At 43.9% G+C, this 17,449-nt stretch overlaps 1 long non-coding RNA gene across 1 annotated transcript; it reads left to right on the plus strand.

Moving 5' to 3' along the window:
- Window positions 1-397: 397 nt before the first annotated feature.
- Window positions 398-16,984, plus strand: LOC128312636 (uncharacterized). The gene is made up of 3 exons (XR_008292179.1): window positions 398-994; window positions 6,964-7,133; window positions 16,224-16,984. It is a non-coding gene; the product is annotated as an uncharacterized LOC128312636 (long non-coding RNA).
- The last annotated feature ends 465 nt before the right edge of the window (window positions 16,985-17,449 follow it).

The following is a 17,449-nucleotide window of genomic DNA, read 5'->3' on the forward strand; positions in this document are numbered from 1 at the left end:
CCCAGACTATAAGATAATGAATCTGTGTTGTTCTGCACCACTAAATTGTGGCATTTTGTTATAGCAGCGGTAAGAAACCGATACATCCAGTCTTGCTACTTGCTTACAAAACTGACATTAATTACGGGACCAGTGCTGTGTTAGTTAGGATATTGGTTTGACTGACAGAGATCAAAATAACATTAGCTTCAATAAGAGAGATATGTATCTCTCTCGTGGAAAAATACAAAGTGACAGGTGGTCCTGGAGGTAACTCCGCTTTGCTCCACAAGGTCCTCCAGAGACCCAGGCTCCTTCTGTCTTGTTAATCTGCCATGCCTCGAGGGAACTGTCCTCACGGGCATGGGTGAAAATAGCTCATTACTATGAACTTTAAAAACTACGGGAGAAAGAAAGGGGGAGAGAGAGACTAAGCAGGGAAACAGCAGGCAGTCCCATCTCTTGAAGTGGAAGGATCAGAGGTCAGCTCCCGGCATTCTTAGAGTGATCCGTGCCCAATCTCTCCGGACCAAGCTGATGAAGCAGGCACCAAGTAACTGGGAGATTCCTGGAATTTCTACCACTATCCCATAAAAGGTAGCCTTACACAAGACTCTGAATTGTCCCTCTTGATGTTTATGAGCTGTTGGATGCTATCCCACGATATCAATTGTGGCCAGGACCAGGGAGACTTCATACTACACAGCCCATCCCTCAAAATTCCAGCCAACTCTGTGCACAGACTTCCCTGTCATTTTATTAACCTTGCAAACACTTTGGCCTGTATTTCACATGACTGAATTTTTTATTTTTTTTTTTTAGATGGCAAGCTTTGACTGCTTTATCTCTTTTAATCCTCAAGACAACTGTGTAAGGGAGTTACTTGTGTTATTCCCATTTTACAAACGAGAAAACACAGGCACAGAGATAGTAATTTGCTCCCAAGTCTACACAGCTAATAAATCGTGGAGTGACGTTTGAATTATCAGGCAATCTGGCTCCGGTCCTTGAAAAGGTAAGAATTTTCTGGGCGGAAAATTAGCCGCCTCTTCCCAAACTTCTTGGATTGATGGGAACCAAGGGAGACTGTGGCGCTATGTAATTTTGTAACAAATGGAAACATAAACACAGCTCAAAAGGTTGTAACCACTTGTTCAGAGTTTACAGCCAATATTAAAACTCTGCTGGGAGAGGATTATGGGAAGATGGCAGATTAAGAAACACCAGGAAATCTGTCTCCCCGCCTAGACAATTACACTGGCTGAATCTGTCTGCTGTGACTATTTTGGAACCCTGGAGTCTATGGAAGGCTTGCAACTTCCTGGGGAAGGCTTGGGGGGTAAATTGCAGTTAATTTTGGTCAATTTCGGCTCTTCACACAGTAGCCACTACCTATCTCCAACCCCCACCCCCATACTCCCAGCCTCCCTACCCCTCTGCTCCCCCATCCCCCCACCCCTCCATCCCAGCCCCGAGGCTGGAATAGTACATTGTGTTCCAGGATCCGCTCTCAGTTTGGAGGAGCCAGCAGTGAGGGAAAAAGAACCCCATCCTCCCAAACCGGAGCGGGGGGGTGTTGTCTGTGTGCTGATTGCTGGTTGTTGCTCCCAATCACAGAGGTGCAGACAAGGAGGCAGACAGTCCTTGTTCCTCCCTTTCCTGTTGCGAGGCCTTCCTCCTCCCCCTGAAGTGACCTCCAGGGAATTGAAAGAGTGCATTTCTCCCTCTCTTCATTTTCCTCTTTTTCACCTTTCAGGAGCCAGTCATTAAAGACTAGGGCATTCAAAAGCAACTCCATATGTGGGGAAAATTAGAAAATGGCGATGCAGGACAAAAAGCAGGCTCAGAAAGGACCTAAGAAGACCTTAAGTTTATATCTCAGGCTGACCCTTGGCACAGATACACCCTACGACAATTAAATACGACAAACAAAAAACTGCAAACCCCAGAGAAGGGAAAGAATCTGATTTCTAAGGTTAACAAGTTATTAGATCCAAGTGTACCGTTTAAAACAATAAAATATCACGAAGCATACACACAAAAGCAAAACAAAAAACAGGTATGACCTATTCAAAGGAGAAACAATAAATCACTAGAAAATGTCCCGGAAAATGACCTGATGGCAGACATACTACACAAAGACTTTAAAATAACTGTATAACAAAAAACTAAAGGAAAAAGTGGAGAGCCAATAAAATGATGTGTGAACACAGTGGAACTATTAATAACAGACAGACTTTACACTGAAAACTTTTATGAGACAGAGGAAGGGTATTTTATATCAATAAAAGGTTCAACATAGCAAGAAAATATATGACTACATAAACATTTATGTGCCTAATAACGATGCCATCAAAATATAGGAAGCAAAAGCTGATAGTGTCGAGGGGAGAAACAGATAGTTCTCCAATGATTGGAGCCTCCCATACCCCAACCATTCTCAATAATGGACAGAACAAGCAAACGGGTAAGTAGGAAAACAGAGGACTTAACAAGAAACCAGCTATATCTAACAGATGTATCCCGAACACTCTACCCAACAAAAGTTTGCATATTTTTCTCAGGAGCCCATGGGACAGTTTCCAGGATAGACCATATGTTCGACCACAAACTCAGTCTCAATAGATCTTAAAAGATAGATATCATGTAAAGAGTTTTCTTGGACTAAAATGGGATGAAGTCAGAAATAAAACCAAAAGGAAAACTGGAAAATTCACAAACTTGTGCAAATTTAAATAACACATTCTTGAACAACCAATAGTACAAGAAAGAAATCACAAAGGAAATTGGAAAACACTAAGAAACAAATGGAAACAGAAATACAACATGCCAGAACTTATGGGACACAGCTTTTATTATAACTATAAAAGCTTACAGTAAAAAAGGGAACATCTCAAATCAACAACCTAACTATACAACTTAAGGAATAGAAAAAGAACAAAGTAAACCTGAAGCTAGCAGAAGGAAAGAAACAATAAAGATTAGAACAGAGAAAAATGATATAGAGAATAGAAAACAACAGAAAGAATCAACAAAACCAAACACTGCTTCTTTGAAAAGATCAACAATATTTACAAACCTTTAGATTAAAGGGCTAAGGAAAAAGAGGGAAGGCTCAAATCACTAAAATCAGAAATCAAAGTGAGGGGGCGCCTGGGTGGCTCAGTCGGTTGAGCGGCCGACTTCGGCTCGGGTCATGATCTCACGGTCCGTGAGTTCGAGCCCCGCATCGGGCTCTGTGCTGACAGCTCAGAGCCTGGAGCCTGTTTCAGATTTTGTGTCTCCCTCTCTCTAACCCTCCCCCATTCATGCTCTTTCTCTCTCTGTCTCAAAAATAAATAAACGTTAAAAAAAAAATTAAAAAAAAAAAGAAATGAAAGTGAGGACATTACTACCAATTCTACAGAAATAAAAAGGATCATAAGAGGGTACTATAAACAACTATACACCATCAAATTGGATACCTTAGATGAAATGGACAAATTCCTAGAGACACAAAACCTACCAAGTCTGAATTATGAAGAAATATAAAATCTGAATGAACCTATAACTAGTAAGGAAATTGAGTCAGTAATCAAAAATCTCCTCAAAAAGAAAAGCCCTGGACCAGAGGGCTTCTCTGGTGAATTCTACCAAATCGTTAAAGAAGAATTAACACCAATCCTTCTCAAGCTTTTCCAATAAATTGAAGAGAACGCTTCCTGACTGATTCTATGAGGCCAGAATTACTCTGATACCAACGCCAAAGTCACTGCAAAAGAAAGAAAGAAAGAAAGAAAGAAAGAAAGAAAGAAAGAAAGAAAGAAAGAAAGAAACCTACAAATATATCTTAGGAGCGCTGATGAAGAAAATCCTCAATAAGCCACACAAATTCAGCAGCATCTGAAAAGAAAATTATAAAAACTCCATTTGTAATAGCATCAAAAAGAATAACACGCTTAAAAATGAACCAAGGGAGGTGAAAACTTGTACCATAAAATCTATAAAACATTGCTGAAAAATATTAAAGAAGATGTAAATAAATGGAAACATATCCCAGGTTCATGGACTGGAAGACTTAATAATGTTAAGATGTTGACACTACCAAAAGTGATCTGCAGATTCAGGGCAAACTCTATCAAAATCTCAAAGGTGTTTTATGAAGAAATAGAAAAACACATTCTAAAATTCACATGGAATCTCAAGGGAACCCGGTAGCCCAAACGATCTTTACAAAGAGGACAAAGCTGGGGGACTCATGCTTCTTGACTTCAAAACTTACTACAAAGCTATAGTAATCAAAGAAGTGTGATACTGGAATAAAGCCAGATGTGTAGACAAATGATCTAGGACTGAAAGTCCAAAAACGAACCCTTGTATATATGGTCAAGTGATTTGTGATATGTGTGACAAGACCATTAAATGGAGAAAGAACAATCTTATCAGCAAATGGTACTGGGAAAACTGGATATTCACATGCAAAAGAATGAAGTTGGACCCTTACTTAATGCCACATATAAAAATTAATTCAAAACAGACTAAAAACCTAAAGGTGAGACCTTAAAACCATAAAAATCTTAGAATAAAACATAGGACAAAAGTTTCATGACTTTATCTTTGTTATGATTTATTGGATATCATACCAAAGGCACAAGCAACCAAAAAAAATAGACAAATTAGAGTTCATCAAAATGTAGAAATTTTGTGTACCAATAGACAATGTCAACCGACATCTGTCAACTCATCAAATTGGACAAAATATTTGCAAATCATATGGTAAGGAATTAATATCTAGAATATTTTTTTTAAACTCCTCTAAAACTCAATGAGAAAATGTACAAAGGACGCGAATAGACATTCTCAAAAGAATATTTCTCCATTTGGCCAATAAGCCCATGAAAAGATGCTCAACATCACTAATTATCAGGGAAACGCCAATCAAAACTACAATGAGATACCACCTTACACCCACTAGGACGCCTACGATCAAAAAAAAAGAACACCTCAGGTCAGCCACGGTATTGGTGAGGATATGGAGAAGGTAGAAGCTTTGTGCACTGTTGATGCAAATGTAAAATGGTACAGCTGCTGTGGAAAATAGTATGACATTTCCTCAAACAATTAAAAATAGAACTCCCATATGATCTGGCAATTCCTCTTGTGGATAAATACTCAAAAGCACGGAAAACAGGTCTTGAAGAGAGATTTGCACGCACGTTCACACAGCATTATTCACAGTAATGAAAATGTGAAAGCAACCTAAGCATCCGCTGTCACTAAGTAGAGAAGCAAAACGTAGAATATACACAATGAAATATTACTCAGCCTCTAAACGGAGGGAAATTCTGACATGCTGCAGCACCGGTGAATCTTGAGGACACTATGCTAAGTGAAACAAGCCAGTCACACACACCCAAAAGCAAATACAGTATGATTCCACTTACATGAGGTACTTAGAGCCAACTGTAGAGACAGAAAACAGAATGGTGGGTGCCAGAGATCTGGGGCAAAGGGAATGAGGAGTTGTTGTTTCATGTGTACACAGTTTCAGTTTTACACGATGAAAATAATGCTGTAGGTGGAGAGTGGCGATGATTGTACAACATTATGGATGTATTTAGCACATCGAACTATATATACATTTAGAAATGGTTAAGATGGCAAATTTTACGATGTGTGTTTTATCACCAAAAAATTTAGGAAAAACTCTACCGAAGCATTATGCTGTTGGACGAGCCCATGAATGACAGAGAGGAGACCCAATAATTTAAATAATGTTTAAATATTACGTCTTTGTGCTGGACACCAGCCTGGACATTTTATGTGTTTCAGTGAGGACAGCCAAGGTAGCCTATCGCACGGGGTTAAAAAAATTTATGCCGCAATTTTCTTTTCCACATGGCAGCCTGAATATTTTAACTGGTCAACCTTTTCTACGTAACGAACTACTCCAACGCTCAGCTGTTCAAACAGTCACCATCTATCAGCACATGGTGTGGCTTGCCAACGTGGGTTGGGTTTGGCCGTTGGTTCCTCTCTGTTGGACTTAGCTGGACCCACTCCGATGTTAGTGATCTGTCCACTGCTATTCAGGATTCAGTTGCTGGGGGTGGGCTCCTGGGGACGAGGCAACAGAAATGAAGGGGCTGTGATTGACATCCCTTATCATCCACTAGCTTGGGCTTATTAAACATGGTACAGAAAGGCTCTTTTCAGAAAGGATATTTTTCAAGTCTTTGCTTCTGTCACATTTGCTATTGTCCTGTTGGCCAAAGAGGGCCACATGACTAGCCCAGACGGAAGGGGTGGAGGAAGGCTCCATCTCCTGATGGAAGGAGCTACCAAGCCACATGCAATTTACCACAATATTACAAGTCCTCCTTAAGGACAAGGGAGTGCTCCTTGGCAATATTTTCCACTCAAGGTGAGTTTCATGAGCCTAAGACACAAAGAGCATCTTAAAATATTGCCCCAAGCATTCATACCTAAATAAATAACCCACCACATTAGAAAAAAAACCCAGGGAACTCCTACAACATCATTTCACTATGTAGAACACGGTCCCATTTACAATGGAAAGCTGAGATGCTCTTGAAATAAGACAATGGGTGATGGGAACCAGATCAAGATCTCTGTTCATATCATCTCTTCCCTCAGTTAGCATTTAGACCCACTCCTAAAATCCTGGGGTCTCCATCACACATTTGAAAACCCACTTCAATGGCAGGGCCACTTGGCAAAGATGGGGACTCTGTCAGCCTCTCCTGGGCTCAGGCTGTAGCAGTCCGGCTTGGCAACCCTCCTGATTCTGTCTCTAATCTCCTGGCCCGAGTGGCCAGAGATGCAAGGTGTCAGAGGGGCCAGCACTCTACTGATAAGAGCGCTAACCTGCGAACCAACGGCCAAGCCGTGAATGTTTAGGTTAGGTTGAATGGAAAAAATAATTGCCTGTCAAAACACTTAATTGCATTTGAGAAACCTTGTGTCCATCTTTCTTGTTGACAGGGGTCCTCAGATTTCTTTTCTTAGATCCAGAACTCTCAGCTGATACAGGCTTCAGTCCGTGTGAGCAATGGACAAGCTGTCACTGCCCGTTAGATTTTGGATGATGCCAGGAGACTCCTCTATGTTGGGGGAAAGTTGGCATGGGAAAAAGGGGCATCTGATTTCCTGAGGTGAGTAGAAATGTATGTATTTACATACCACTCTCACGAAAAGGGGATTTCAGGTGGCCTCGGAAAATATACGTATATGAAACAATTTTAAAAATAAATCAAGGGGCTCCTGGGTGGCTCAGTCAACAGTTAAGCCTCCACCTTTGGCTCAGGTCATGTTCTTGATGTTCGTGAGTTCGAGCCCTGCATGAGGCTCTGTGTTGACAGCTCAGAGCCTGGAGCCTGCCTCAGATTGTGTGTCTCCCTCTCTCTCTGCCCCTCCCCTGCTTGTGCTCCCTCTCTATCTCAAAAAAAAAAAAAAAAATGAATAAACATTAAAAGAAATCAAAGTGAAGGAAAATAAAAACAAAAAGAATCAGTGAAACACTAATGTGGGCACAGAGTTTCCTTTTAGAGAAATCAGTCAGGAAAATATAACCCATTATACGAGTCTCAGTGTCCGTGAGATAAAATTCAGCCAGTTCCTTGGGAGAAAAACGTTTCTTCCTACCATCAGACTTCGAAATGTGTTTTTCCCAAGGGCCTTTACAGAGAAGATATTGTGTGTGGACAGGTTCTTCACCAAACTCCTGATGTAAGTACTGGGATGGCCAGGGACATAGGACGGGAGGTCAGGAACCCTGGAGGTCTGTTGTGACGTAGATGGGCCTCCTCAGCTCAACCACTGATAGGACCCGAAAAGACAGGCCCCAGAGGATGTGAATACGCTGCCCTATTTCAAGGAGCGTAGAAAGATCATCAGCAAGGGTTCAGGCTCACTGAAAAGATAGCAAGGGTTCTTTTGAGAGAGACATTCACCTGAAGGCCACACACAAGTGTGCACACAGGATTAGCAAAGGGAAAAGGGAGATTCTCCATGGGACTGGGGACATGTGCTTTCTCTGAAGCTCGCCAAGAGGGAGAGATCTTCCCACCCAATCCCAGAAGGTTCTGGACTGTGCATCCTCCGGGAGGTTGATGTCACAGGACTGTGGGAAAATAGGGTGGGAATTGCTAAGGTTGCCTCGGGAGGCTCCTGAGCCCCTGGATAAGTCCAGATTTCGAGTTCTTAAGGGGGAAAAGCATGTGCTGGTTCAATGCAGGCACCGGAGTCGGACCCCCAACATTATCACTGGGGGGCTAGGTGGATGGAGCAAGAGACAACCTTTTGAACCCTGGTCTCCTTCTGTGAAAATGAGTTATGTATTTGCTACGATTTAGCTGCAGCTTAAACAGAACATTAAGTTCCTCCAGGCTTACACAGAAAGGGTGTTATTCACATCACATGACCAGAAGTCCCAGGGAGTGCAGCACAGGGCTGGAGATGTGGTTCAGCAGCATCACGGACTCAGGCTCTAACTTCCTTTTCCACCGTCTTTGATTTGTAACCTTCATTCTCATGACGCCCCTCCAGGCTTTGTGTCTGCAGTCCAGGTAGGAGAAGACAGAAAAGGTAAAGTCTTCGGGGCTCCTGGGTGGCTCAGTGGATTAAGCGTCTGACTTCAGCTCAGGTCACGATCTCATGGTTTGTGGGTTCAAGCCCCACGTCGGGCTCTGTGCTGACAGCTCGGAGCCTGGAGCCTGCTTCGGATTCTGTGTCTCCCTTTCTCTGCTCTCTTTCTCAAAAATAAATAAAACATTTTTTAAAAAAAGAAAGACAACGCTTCATGATTTTCTCCAGAGGAGAAGAAATTTCAGCAATGCTTGTATCGCATTAGTCAGGATGTCACATAGTCATTCCTAGCTGCAAGGGGGTATGGGAAGCTTGCTCTGTTTGCTGCCTGCCTTTAAATTAGAGAAAAATGAAGGGAGGGTCAATGTGGCACGCAGGTCACGCTTCCACGTCGCAGGTACGAAGTCAGTAACAACATTTCTGTCAAAGAGCTGTCTTTAAAACATGTAGCTCACTCATCTGGAACATGGCAAGTACACAGAACCTGTTACTGTTACTCACGCCCCAGGGCAGAGCCCAAAACAACACGGTGGTGGCTAGCTGGGCCCAAGAGATCTGTCAACCAAACGTCCCAGGCTTTCCAGATGAGTCTCTACTTATCAACGATTCGTCATCCAAACATGTAATAGATACCAAATCCTGATTTGGCGTTCAGAACATGTGATCACCACACGAAGAGGCAGTTCTGGCAACAAAGGCTGATAGGAAGTTAAATGACATGGTTTTCAGGGAATCGACATAGAAGCCTTCGGAAATGGCAGAAATGTCGTCCGCAAGGTCTTTCTCCACCGAGATGCAGCAACACAAAACCTGAAAACAAAGGCTTCAAATCTCTTGGGAAAATCTAGGCTGTAAGAAAAGAGCAGGATGTTTTCTCTTCACCCGGTGACAATTTTGGAGAGGAAAAAGGATTTTCTTACAGAACCTGTTATGAATTTACCAGAGCTAGAATTCAGAGCTTTGACCTTCAGTCCCCTTCCTCACTCAAGGAGAGAGAATGTAAGGCCTCTAGGCTTGCAGCTATTGGAGCCACTTAAAAGGCACCCCTGGGGGCACAGGGTTGGGGACCACAATTAGTCCCGGGATTGGGGGGTCTTCCAGCCCCTCCTCCCTTGGGTCCTTCGAAGGGCTGCCTCTCCTGGAGGGGGTTAGACCCACCCCACCGCCCCACTCGGTGTTCGGCTAACATTAACAACTCCGGCAATGACAGATGTCGGCGAGGATGCGGGAGAAAGAGGAACCCTTTTGACTGCCGGTGGGAATGCAAACTGGCGCAGCTGCTCTGAACAATAGGATGAAGGATCCTCAAAAAGTTTAAAAGAGAACTACCCTATGACCCAGCAATTGCACTAGTAGGTATTTGTGCAAAGGATACAGGAGTGCTGATTCAAAGGGACACATGCACCCCCATGTTTATAGCAGCGCTATCAACATATAGAGAGAACCCAAAACGTATAGAGAGAACGTATCAAAGAATAGAGAGAACCTAAATGTCCATCAACTGATGAATGGATAAAGATGTGGCGCATATATATATATATATATACACACACAAGAATGTATAGAATATATATTATATATTTAATGGAATATTACTCGGTGATCAAAAAGTATGAAATCATGCCATTTGTGACAACGTGGATGGAACTAGACTGTATTATGCTAAGTGAAACAAGTCAGTCAGAGAAAGACAAATATCGTATGACTTCACTCATATGTGGAATTTAAGATACAAAACAGATGAACATAAGGGAAGAGACACGAAAATAAGATAAAACCAGAGAGGGAGATAAACCATAAGAGACTCTTAAAAACAGAGAACAAACTGAGGGTTGCTGACGGGGTGTTGGGTGGGGGGACGGGCTAAATGGACAAGGGGCATTAAGGAGGACACTTGTTTGGATGAGCACTGGGTGTTATATGTAGGGGGTGAATCACTGGAGTCTATCCCGAAATCATTATTGCACTATATGTTAATTCACTGGAATTTAAGTTTAAAAATAAGAAAGAAAGAAAGAAAGAAAGAAAGAAAGAAAGAAAGAAAGAAAGAAAGAAAAAGGAGAGAAAGAAAAGAAAGAAAGAAAAAAGAAAGAAAGAAAAAGGAAGGAAGAAAGAAAAAAGAAAGAAGGAAAGAAATAAAGAAAAGAAAGAAAGAAAGAAAAGAAAGAAAGAAAGAAAAAGAAAAAAAAAGAAAAAGAAAGGAAGGAAGAAAGAAAAAAGAAAGAAAGAAAGAAAAGAAAGAAAGAAAAAGAAAGGAAGGAAGAAGAAGAAAGAAAGAAAGAAAGAAAGAAAGAAAGAAAGAGAAAGGAAGGAAGAAGAAAGAAGGAAAGAAAGAAAAGAAAGAAAGGAAGGAAGGAAGGAAGAAAAAGAAAGAAAGGAAGGAAGAAAGAAAAAAGAAAGAAGGAAAGAAAGAAAAGAAAGGAAGGAAGGAAGGAAGAAAAAGAAAAAGAAAGGAAAGAGAAAGAAGAAAAAGAAAGGAAAGAGAAAGAAAAAAAAGAAAGGAAGAAAGAAAGAAGGAAAGAAAGAGAAAGAAAAAGGAAGGAAGGAAGGAAGGAAGGAAAAAAGAAAGAAAGAAATCAGGAATAGAGAAAGTTTCTATCACCCACTGACAAGTAGCGTGAGCGGCCAGCCTGCCGTGGCCCAGCGTGGCCCTGTGGTGTGGCACTCCGGCAATCTCTGTACAAAGGCGGCGTCACTGCTGAACTTGGAAACTCAGTCTACTTCCTTGTTGGTGCAACGGTGTCCTTTTCAGTTCCGTATGGAATTTCAAGTCTGCCCTGCTGATTCTCGAAAGCCAAGTGGGGGGTGTCAGGGCTATAGAGCATATATAACACACGCCTACGAATTAGAGAGCAAATTTACAAGCTATCAAGGGACGTCTGACTACCTGAGCCGGCGGAGGGCCACAGAGCCCAACACTCCAGCCAAGCAAGACGGCCTGTTTCAGGTGCCCGGCCACCTAGAAGCTACTCTCTTCCTGTCAAAAGTCAGAGCAGCCCATGTCACCATTCCCGCTGTTAAAACTACAGAGACAGAGGAAAGCAGAAGACAGGAAACCATTTCCTGGTAACAAGCAACAAGTACAGCTTTCACTTTGGAGAGAGGAAGCACAGAAAAGCAAAGAAAGAATCTACTCTATGCTGCTACTTTAGAAATAGAAATCACCAGAACCTGCCCTTTCTGGGGTCCTCCAAGCCAGCTCAACACTTCCGGGCATTACGTGTCTGCTGCTAACAGGGAGCTGGGGGCTGGAAAGGAACAGGTGAAAAACCCCAAGTTCCCACTCTCTTCTCTCTTGAAAATACAGGAAAATGTCATTTCAGTGCCCACCTGCATGGACAGGGTTCCCCGGAGAACACAGGAGAATCACTGAGCCCCAGAGCTGGGATGAGGAGACATAGGAGGTTGGAAGGACTGCACTGGACTGCGTCACATCTCACTAGACATCTCAGTGACTGGTGAGAAGGGGAGGCAGGGCCTGCTAGCTGTCCCCTTCTTTTAGCAACAGAACAACTGAGCTTCATCCTAATCCATGTGGCTACTCAGAGTAAAAAACTACATTCTGTGGTGTCCTTTGCTGCTCGGTGTGGCCATGTGACTGGATTCTGGCCAATGGAGTATACACAAGAGTGATGTGACTTCTGGAAAAGGTCCTTAAGATGCCAAGGCGTGCTCTTCTTCCCTTCCATGCTCCTGCTATCTGGAATGAGCTTGTGATGTGATGACTGGTGCTGGAGCAGCCATGTTGGACCATGAAGTGCCTTTGGGATTAAAGGCCACATTTGATAAAGCAACAAATATAGGAGGAATGTGGATCACTGGGGATTTTAGGAAGGAGAGGAAAAATCGGATTTGGGCCACCTACTTTGAGGCTTAATGTGTGAGAGAGATAAACTTCTGTCTTATTTAAGTTCTTAATTGGGGGTGTAGCTGTGCTTGTGCTTGAATCTACTCACAACTGGGATGAAGGAAGTACATTGTGCACCAAAATCACACTGAATATTATTTGCTGTATGCGTATGTATGTCAAGGAGACAAGGCTGGGTTCACCTGCACATCATTGTTCCTACTGGGGTGTCCAGGGGGGTGACCAGAAAGATAAAGAGAATCTGTGTGTGTGGTGGCCGTGGTCTAACAGCTGCACTAGCTTCAAATAGCTTTCTTCCAAGCTTAATGGGCAAGGAAAATAGAGACTATCCCTCCGCGTTCAAGATAGTGTAGTAGGGTCTTCTAGTACCTGCTCCCGCATGCATCCTGACTCAGGGTCCCCTGGTAGTATGGCACTTGAGTGGCCAATGTCTTCTCACCGGGCAGAGGCTCCCTGAAGGCCCACGTCTGCCTGGCTGCCTGCCCCAACCCCAGCATCTTGCACCGCACAGAGGACCTTTCGAGAGGTGTGTGCCTTGTGAAGGGCTGGCAGAGCTGACAGGCCTGTCCGTGTTTGCACAGGGGGGTGGTGGCAGTCAGGAGACCCAGGTTGTTCTGGTACAAAGCCCACCCGTGGCTGGACATCTGGCTGTACCCCGGGACCACGCAGGAAGTGGACTCCTGAGCTCGCCTCCGACCTGCTGAGTCAGCACGTTCTGGGGCGGATGTTCAACTGAACTGGAGAAGCCGAGTTCGGGGACCACTGTTCTCAAAATAACAGAACGGATTGTTTTCATTACGAGTCACACCGTCGTAATTGGCCTGTCTGTACATACTGTTAGTTCATTCGCAGCATCAATTTTGTCTTTTCTTCTTTCCAGTCAGAACTTCAGTTTTGCTCCGTTGTCTACGGTTCCCCACTCAGCCTCCTCCTGAGATGGCAGGTCCCACCCCCACCTCCAAAGAAAGACCAGCCGGGTGTGAGGGCAGTGATGTCATTTCCCGTTGCCTGGGGTTGAGTCAAGAGTGGGCATGTGACCCAGTCTGGCCAATGAGAGGAGAGGGAAAATTCTCGGGTGGGGATCCCTCTCCTGGGACAGAATTTGGAAAAGAGAGGGTATATAGTTCTTTATAAACTTGTGGAATCACTATGTAATACACCGGAAATTAATGTAGCACTGTGTGTCAACTGTCCTCAAATAAAAAAAAATAGAAAAGAAAAATAAATTTAAGAAATGTGAAAGATAAAACGTTCATAAAGATTGATACATGAGAATTCATTAAAACAAAAGGGAGAGAGCTTTTAGGGGGCGCCTGGGTGACTCAGTGGGTTTAACATCTGACTTCAGTTCACGTCATGATGTCCCCGTTCCTGGGTTCGAGCCCCGCGTCAGGCTCTGTGCTGCTTTGGATTCTGTGTCTCACTCTCTCCCTGCCCGCCCGCCGCTCATACTTTCTCTCTCTCCTTCTCTCTCTTTCTCAATAAATAAATAAACATTACAGACCTCTCTTAAAACAAAGAGTGAGGGGATAGCTTTTTCCCACCTGGTGCTGTTGGGTCTGGCTATCATATCAGGGACAGCTGCAGCCATGCGGCCACCAGCCAAGGGCCACCAGGAGGAGGGAGGGACATAGCTGGGCCTGCCACATCAAACAATCCTGAAGCCCCCTCCTGGCCTCCCTGCCCCCAATACTCAGTTCTCTGGACTTTCTGATAAGTGAGCACATAATTATAGGTTAAAATAGACATTAAAATAAGATAAGACAAAATAAAATAAAACAAAACAAAATAAAATAAAATAGTTAAATGGGTTAAGTAAGGGTTTCTGCCCAGAAGCATCCTAACCTATAGCACATTTGTTTGACTGCCTGATAAAGTGAAAATGTTTTTCTCTTTAAGTGCATTCACCTTTTCTTTGATGATTTAATAAAGCCCTTGCAGCACAGATGACAAACACAAGGTGCTGGAAAGAAGGGGCAGCAGCCTGAGAGCAGGTAGGGGGGCCTCTGGGCAGTTAGTTCTCAGGACCACTATAGCAGACGGTGCTCAGAGCTGCGTCTTCCCTCAGAGAGAGGGAAGAGAAATCTTCTCTACTGTATTTGTGTCTGCGGTCCTGTGCATTCTACGGAAGGTATTTTATTTTATTTTATTTTATTTTATTTTATTTATTTTTTAATGTTTATTTATTTTTTAAGGAGCGAGCGCGAGCGGGGGAGGGACAGAAAGAGAGGGAAACACACGATCTGAAGCAGGCTCCAGGCTCTCAGCTGACAGCAGAGAGCCTGACGTGGGGCTCAAACTCATGAACTGAGAGATCATGACCTGAGCTGAAGTCGGACGCTTAACCAACTGAGCCACCCAGGTGCCCGTTAGGAAAGTATTTTAAAGTGTAGTTTCTTAATGTTTATTTATTTTTGACAGAGAGAGAGAGAGAGAGAGAGAGAGAGAGACAAAGCATGAGTGGGGGAGGGGCAGAGAGAGAGGGAGACACAGAATCCGAAGCAGGCTCCAGGCTCTGAGCTGTTAGCACAGAGCCCAACGCAGGGCTCGAACTCACGGACCACGAGATCATGACCTGAGCCGAAGTTGGACTTTCAACCCACTGAGCCACCCAGGCACCCCTTAAAGTGTAGTTTCTATTATTACTCAGGTCTGGCAAGTCTAACAGATCAGGAGATGCCTGCCATTGAAAAGAGAGTTTGGGGGCACCTGGGTGGTTCAGTCGGTTGGGCGTCTGACTCTTGGTTTCATCTCAGGCCATGATCTCACGGTCGTGGGATTGAGCCCCACATCAGGCTCTGCACTGCGTGTGTCTATCTCAAAACAAGTAAATAAACATAGGAAAGGAAAGAGAAGGGAAGGGAAGGGAAGGGAAGGGAAGGGAAGGGAAGAGAAGAGAAGAGAGAAAAGAGAAAAGAAAAGAAAAAGAAAGAAAAGAAAAGGAAAGAAAAGAAAAAAGAAAAGAGAAAAAAAAGAAAAGAGAAAAGAAAAGAAAAAAGAAAAGGAAAGAAAAAAGTAAAGGAAAGAAAAGAAGAGAAAAGAAAAGAAAAGAAAAGAGAAAGAGAAAAGAAAAGAAAAGAAGAAAAGAAAAGAAAAGAAAAAAGAAAGAAAAGAGGGTTTGTTACGGCTCCCACAAGGAGACACAACACACCACAGGGAGCCACATGGGGAAGCTCCGGGGTGGACAGGAGTGGACGAAGCAAAGAGAAAACGTGGACAAGAGGCTGTATTGTGGTTTCTGTGAGAAGGAGCAAACGAAGCAGGGCGAGCCGCTGAGGACTGGCTGCTTCGAAAAATTTCAGGGCTCCGGGCATAGGGCTGTCCCCAGTCGTCTGGTACCTGGCCCTGGATAATTAGGGGGACAGCGAGAGCCCCACGGAGGACATGGTTGTGGTGGGGGCTCTGGCTTGGCTGGTTGGCCTTTGAAAGGCCTGCTCCCGGCTGAGTCATTTGTTACCTGTGGGACGGTCCCTCCAGGGGCAGCAAGGCCCCAGACATCAAAGCATCAAGTTACAGAAACTAGGAAATATGGCTATTCCAGAGCCGCAAAACTTCTTCCCTGAGCTCCTCCTTGAGAAAGACCCGCGAACATCTCAAAGCCCTACTCAGATGTGCTTCCTCCAGGAGACCTGTTGGAACTGTCTCCCCACCGTGCCTTCGGTCCCCTGAAGTCTGTATCACTGTTGCTTTGTGATCACTGCCACCTGTGTCATTCTCCCCTCCTACCCCATGAGCCTCTGGGAAAGAGGGACGTGTCAATCAGTTCCGAATCTCCTCCCACCACCCTCAGGCCTGGAGCAACTCTGGCCCCAGCAGGTGCATGCGGAGTTGCTGGAAACCCAGTGCTGAGCGACAGGAGGGATGCGGATGCCCACGGCCTTTGTGACAGGGTTTTCCTCCGCGCTGGTAAATCCCCAAGTTCACATGCGACGATTCTTAACCAAGGCGACGATGGCCAGGTAAGACGGACTTGCTCCATTTTGTTATTACACCTCAAACGCCATGCACTCTTGGGGAAGGCGATTTCATAGATAATTTGGGGGCCGGGATTTCTTGTTCTTCGTTAATGCTGAATAACTTGCATTTCAGGAATCTACATTGAAATGGATGAAAACCACAGCTGAATTTGGAATAAACCTGGGTGGGAGCAGCATGCTCTTTAAAAAAAAAAAAAAAAAAAAAAAAAAAAAAATCAGGGTGGGGGATGGGGGAGTGGTGATAGGGAAGAAGAATCATTCTGTGGAAAATCTAGCCACAAATTGGATTTTCTTTTTCTCCCCCCTGCCCCGCCCCGGTACTTTAATTTGCTCCTGCCAGCCTTTTGTTATTGGACTTAAAAAGGCAACTTTAAATAGTGTGCATGGAGCCTACAAGTTAAATATTTCCTTTCCTCTTAATAGTATCAGTCATGATGGCGGCTGCACTACGGTTATTTCACTAGGAAATTAAATGATTGCTAATAATTCAAGATGAGTCCATTTTCCGACAGCTCTTGTATTATTTCCATTTTTTTTTTCTCTTTGCAGCTCTTCCAAAAAGTTTTGTCCCTAATCGAACAGACCAACTTGTTTTTCTCCTCTTTCTGTCCCTCCCCCCTCCCCCTACCTTCCTCTCCTCTCCCCCCTGGGCCCGATCTCACCATTACTCAAAAAAAAAAAAAAAAAATTCAAATGCCCCAACCTTCAGACCTCAGCGATGAAGAACAGGATATATTATCAAGGAAAGCTTTTTTCTAGGGGTGCCTGGGTGGCTCAGTCAGTTAGGCATCCGACTTCGGCTAGGTCATGATCTCACGCCTCGTGAGTTCGAGCCCTCCATCAGGCTCTGTACCAACAGCTCGGAGCCCGGAGCCTGCTTCGGATTCTGTGTCTCCCTCTCTCTCTGCCCCTCCCCAACTCACACTCTGTCCCTCTCAAAAATAAATAAAACATTGAAAAAAAAAAGGGTAGCTTTTTCTAAAACTGTCATTTTTAGACTGTTTTGTGCTTTCTGCATGGCAGCAGGCAGTCAGTCGTA

The sequence above is a fragment of the Acinonyx jubatus genome, chromosome D2 (assembly GCF_027475565.1).
Source record: "Acinonyx jubatus isolate Ajub_Pintada_27869175 chromosome D2, VMU_Ajub_asm_v1.0, whole genome shotgun sequence".
Taxonomy (NCBI): Eukaryota; Metazoa; Chordata; class Mammalia; order Carnivora; family Felidae; genus Acinonyx; species Acinonyx jubatus.